The following is a 5,893-nucleotide window of genomic DNA, read 5'->3' as shown; positions in this document are numbered from 1 at the left end:
AGCAAACGGTCCACATACCTTTGCATTTTCTGCATGTGGCCCGTGATGGGTTCACCATCCTTCATCCGGGTTGTTATCATGGAGGAGATGATCTCATACCTCTCTTAACGAGCACTTTGATGGTAGCGGTCCATCCAGTCCTGGTGCATCTCAGAAGGGTAATATTCCTCATAGGACTTTTGGAGCTCGGCTGTCATCGTAGCCAACATGATACATGCCACTTTGGTGGCATCTCTCTCATGAGTCCGGTATTCATCGATCTCCTCAGGAGTAGCAGACGACTCATCAAGTTCCTTAAGCTCCTTGTCGAGGACATATTCCTTGTCCTCGTAACGAGCGACCATCCTGATGTTTCGGATCCAATCCATAAAGTTGGAACCATCGAAGATGACTCTCCGACAAAGGTTCATGAGAGAGAAGGAGTCGGTAGGGTTTGAGCCAGAAGCAGCATTGTTGGAAGACATCTAAAAAGAAAGAAGAACAAGTTTAGATTAGATATAAAGATAGTCCTTAATAAGACGCCTAAATGTAATATTAAGGCTAGGACCCAACACAATATTTTATAACTTAGAAGAGGGATGCCATAATCCAAGCTATGAAATATTTGAAGGTAGGTGAATGACGATTCACCAATTTCCACCATGAAAAACGAAATAAATTATTAGGTTTTTTTAATTGGTTTTGAAGCTCCTAGATTCTTTTGAGATTCATTGAACTTTTCAATGACATGTTTCAATATCGATTGTTCCCTTCAGGTTTTGTGACTGGGATGCCGAGGATCACAAAACAAGGTGTAAATTAACCATGCAAATTACTTGGTACTCTTAATGTTTATCACCTAACCGATGTGCCGATTAACCACACGCGCTCCACCGATCTATGATAAACCTTAAGTCACCCTTTTCCTACCTTGTTAAGTCCAGGTTAGTGTGCCGGTTAACCAGACACGCTCCACTAACGACTTAAGCAAAGTGCAAAGTGTAATTTCATGGGTTAGCACCATATTCACATTTTTTCTAAAGTAACTAAGATTGAGAATTTATAAAAAAACATTTAGTTACTTTATCAACCATCATACTTTTAATGAGAATTTAAAGTCATTGTCCTACCCGTTCGGCTAACGACCCTCCACCAGTCAAGGAAGCGGTGGGTGAGAGTGGACACCCATTAAGCTGCCATTTTATAGGCAACAACCTTATACCCCCCTTATAGACCGACTTCGTGAATGAGGCCTACTAACGGTAAAACGACTTGATCTTATATATATATATATATATATATATATATATATATATATATATATATATATATATATATATATATATATATATATATATATTATTAACTTATAATATTATAAAGTATAAGAGTTGAATTTTAACTTTTAAAATTCTATGGGTTGGAACTAAAGTTTTCTAAAGTGACTTTACATGTTCCAAAACTTGAGGGCAAGTTTTGTAACTATTCAAAACTTTTCAACTTTGATAACTTATGAGTAAATGATTTATTAAAATGAAGACTCTTCATTTTATGTAACTTATGTGTTTAATTAATGGACTTTAAAAGAATGACTTTTGGTAATCCATAACTTGAGGACAAATTATGGATTCCATTAAAACACATCAAGATCAAGAATTAATCTAACAACTATTTGCAAATAATTCCTATGATCTTCTAAACTCATAAGTGTATGAACATTCATATCAACAATTTCAAGAATCATATTGAAATTGGATTAGCATAATCATTACCACATTAAAAACAGGTTTTAAGGTTCAAAAAACAGTTTAAGGTAATGATCCTCATCCAATACCAAGCAAAACCCTGAAATTCTGCATACAGGGGCATCAGCACGTCGTGGTAAAGACTGTCACGTCGTGGTGAGCAGTCAGATGCAAAAAATGCAGAATTTCAACTTTTGAAAAAACATGTAGCATCAAGTATCAAGAAAACAAGCTTAGGCTTTGATACCACTGAAGGGTTTTGAGCATTCTAACACTCCTAAGGTGTACATGCAACCCTAGAAACCTTGGATCTATGTTTTACTAAGATACATGCAAAATTGTTTTTCCAAGGTTCTTCACCTAACTAGCATGACATGGGGAACTTTGAAACATAAAAACTAGTAGGAGAACATACCTTTCTTGTTGCTTGGATTCCTTGAGAACCTTGTGAGCCTAGCACCTCAAGTGTGATGCCTCAAATGTTTCACACAACACCACAACACTTGGAATAACTTTGAAAGAAGTCCACACTCACTCAAAATCGGCTAGCCCTCTTGTTCTACACATAGTGCCGATTTTGGTAGCTCATGGGGTCCTTTTATAGTTGTGTCACAAGTAGGGTTACACCATGTAAACCCTAATTGACATGGCTTTTCATATTCCATGATCCATGGGTTTGTAACCTCCATGGACTATCCATGGAGCACCTTATGGGTTTTAGCCCAACTTAATAAACCATGGATCATTAGCCCACTATAAAAGAATGGATAATTTACACAATCAACCCCATATATTTAATTAGTCTCCTTTTTTATCACCAAATTAATTCTAAATTAATTCTTGATCAATACTAATTAAATAATATTATTATTAATATATTAGAACTTATAATATATTAATAAACCATAAGTGTCCTTTCTCTCATTTGGTCTATCCAAGTGTTGCAATGGCATGCAACCCAAATGGACCATGCCAACCGGGTCAAGTACATTCCAGAAATAGTTATGAACTTAGACACCTAATCCAATAGGATGGCCACGACGTGGAGGGGTGTTGATGATGTGGACTCTGCTTTGATCGATGACTTTTGGCCAACTCTTAGTTTCAGAAAGTGGATTGAGAATGTGCCTTGTATGATTTCCTAGGTGGAGTATAGCACCTGTATTCGGCACAGAGAGAGAGAGAGAGAGAGAGAGAGAGAGAGAGAGAGAGAGAATAGCAGTTGTGTATCGACTGAGAGGTGAGTCTCTCCACTGTACTCATGGGTCGAAGGCACCAATGTTGGCCCACGAATTATGTTTGTGGGATGATTATTGTCTTTGTGACACTCGTTGTTATGCCTCTAGATGCTTGTTGTCTTTATGACTCTTGTTGCCGTTATTATATGCTTAGCTGTAGGGGTGAAATACAGTACCATTTAAAAGATACCGAAGGAGTTGAATTATACTCAGTGGGTGAAATAGACCCAATACCGGTTGAAAGATACGACAAAGTTGAAATAGACTCGGGGAGTGAAATAGACCCAATACCAATTGAATGATACCGAAGGAGTTGAAGACTCAGGGGTGACATATTTAGGTTTAATTCGTTAGAATAGGTAGATTTAATTTATATTTATATTTGTTGTAATTAATTAATAGTAAAAAAACTAAAAAAAAAATACAAAATGCAAGATAGTATTTTTATCTCTGCAACACTATAAATGCAAAAGGTTCGAGTGTAAATAAATACGAGGGATCCACACAATCAATGCGATAATTTGTTCTTATTTTTATTATTTTAAACTCATGCGTGGGTAATTTCACATTTTTTAATTTTATCTAGAAGAATAAAATGGTAATTGGACTTGCCCACCAATCCTCAAGAAGTTGGATAATAATGACAAAGTTGCAACCACTATAAATAGTTTATATACCATATAACTAATAACCATCCCAACAGTCGAATACAACCAACCAATAATTGTCCTTCTTGCACCTGCTGATCATGGCGGCTCTTTACGAACTGGAAGTCACCCTTTCCTCCGCCAAAAACCTCAAAAACGTCAACTGGCGCCACGGTCCTCTCAAGCCCTACGTCGTCCTGTGGGTCGACCCCAAAAACAAATGCTCTACACATGTCGATGAGGAGGGCGACGACGCGCCCTTCTGGGATCAAAAACTCATCCTCCCTCTCAACGATCATATCGAGGACTCCACTCTCTACATCGACATCGTTCATGCTAACGCCCCCGAGGGCACAAAGCCCTTAATCGACTCCGCCAAGCTCAAACTCAAGGATGTCGTGGATCAGGTCGGAATCGGTGAGTGTTTCGCTGATAGTCTAAAACTCAAGCGTCCTTCTGGCCGTCCCCACGGAAAGGTGGAGGTGAAAGTCTTCCTCAAGGAACCCCACTATCGTGCACGGGATCCTTACTACGCACCTTCAGCTTACGGTACTGTTCCCCCACCACAACAGTACACTGCTCCACCACCACAACAGTACACTGCTCCGCCGTCCTACGGTGGGGATCGTCCCTACGCTGCACCCCCGTCAGGGTATCAGTATTCTCAGTATGGCGCCCCCCCTCAATACGAGCAGCAGGGTTATGGGCAGCCTGCTTATGGTGGTCAACCGTCGTACGGTGAGTATAAGGAAGAGAAGAAAAGCAATATGGGATGGGGACTGGACTGGCAGTTGGTGCGGCGGCGGGACTGTTAGGTGGGCTGGCGATATCTGAGGGAATTGATTATATGGGAGACCAGATCGCTGAGGATGCCGCAGAGAAGGTTGAGGAAGATCTTGGTAACGACGTCCAGGACGACGAGTAGACCCTCGCACGTTTCGTATCATGTTTTGTGTTTCTCTTTTTCCTTTTTAAAAAGAATTGAAGATGCTTATTTAATTTGCTTTTAATGAAAGTTTGTTTAATTTGAATTCAAGTTGTTTCGACGGGAAAATGATCTATGATACCAACTTAATTAATTACATGCATGCATTGGTTTGTAATCCTGTATAGTTGATTTTATTTAAAAACTAGAGTCACATAATTTCATTTAAAAAAAAATCTATTTACATTTCCAATTAACCAACAGATGATCACAATATTTGCCTACAAACCAAATCCTAGATAATTCAAAATTAAGGTGCAACATAAATCACAAAATTGAGGACTTTGCGTTGTTTAATTATTTTAAGAACTAACCCATCGAAATGGAATTTTTTAGAGGACGGTTGTTGGACGACGGCTTCTTCCCCTACAAAATTAAATTCTTTAGTCCCTGACTCCCTGTTAAGCTTAACTTTTTTTTTTCGATGTTCCTGTTAAAACAGGGGCCGACGACACAAGTAAATTTGGTAGACAAATGTATGCGTTGATTATGTTTTTTGTCCCGTTTGTAAATTGGATATAGATCTAGATGGTTGACCATCTTTTTACTGGCGATGACTTTGCAAAGTGCACTTGGTTCTTGATTGAGAGATGGTCGGACTTTGATTGTCCATCATTTAGTTCGTTGGCCGACTTGTATAAATTTCAAAGGCTTTGTTCCAAAATTAAATTGAGATGCATAAAAAGTTACTATAAAATGATTTTAAGTAAATTTCCTATTGTTAAATTTAAAATTTAAAGTTATTAACAAACAATCTCCTAGATTCTTTAAAGTAATTCGTACACAACAGTTTTTTACCATATACAACAGTTTATGTCACTACTAGAAAAACAGTCTTTTACGACGCGCAATGCGTGTCGTAAAACGCTCAGACGACGCGCAAACGCGTGTCAATGAAGGCTCTGTCATAACGAGAGACGACGCGCATTTACGACGCGCATTTACGACACACATTTACGACGCGCAATTACGATACGCAATGCGTATCAAGGAAGGCCTTGTAAGATTTTTCAGAGATAATGGCATTATGTAAATCATGGAATTTTCCATGCACATGAGAGAATGTGTCCTCTTTTCTTGAAGAAGCATCTTTCTGTGGTTGAAAATTTACGGTTACAGCCCCAAGCTATAAATAGGAATCCAAGTCAAAAGATACAATTAGTTTAGTTAGATTGATTCCAACAAAACATAGGAACTTATCACAATATTCCCAAGTATGATTAAAGAGGGTTACTTAAACAGTTAGTGAACAAGTTATACACTTAACCACATTACATATAAGGGGGTGAAAAGTAAAGT

General features: G+C 38.3%; 1 pseudogene; it reads left to right on the top strand.

Annotated features, from left to right (window-relative positions):
- The first annotated feature begins 3,640 nt into the window (after positions 1-3,640).
- Positions 3,641-4,640, top strand: LOC145133009 (uncharacterized; annotated as a pseudogene).
- The last annotated feature ends 1,253 nt before the right edge of the window (positions 4,641-5,893 follow it).

This window comes from Lactuca virosa, chromosome 8, assembly GCF_052849685.1.
Source record: "Lactuca virosa cultivar CGN04683 chromosome 8, Lactuca_virosa_CGN04683_v6, whole genome shotgun sequence".
In the NCBI taxonomy this organism is placed as follows: Eukaryota; Viridiplantae; Streptophyta; class Magnoliopsida; order Asterales; family Asteraceae; genus Lactuca; species Lactuca virosa.
This window is presented reverse-complemented; position numbering and strand designations above follow the sequence as displayed.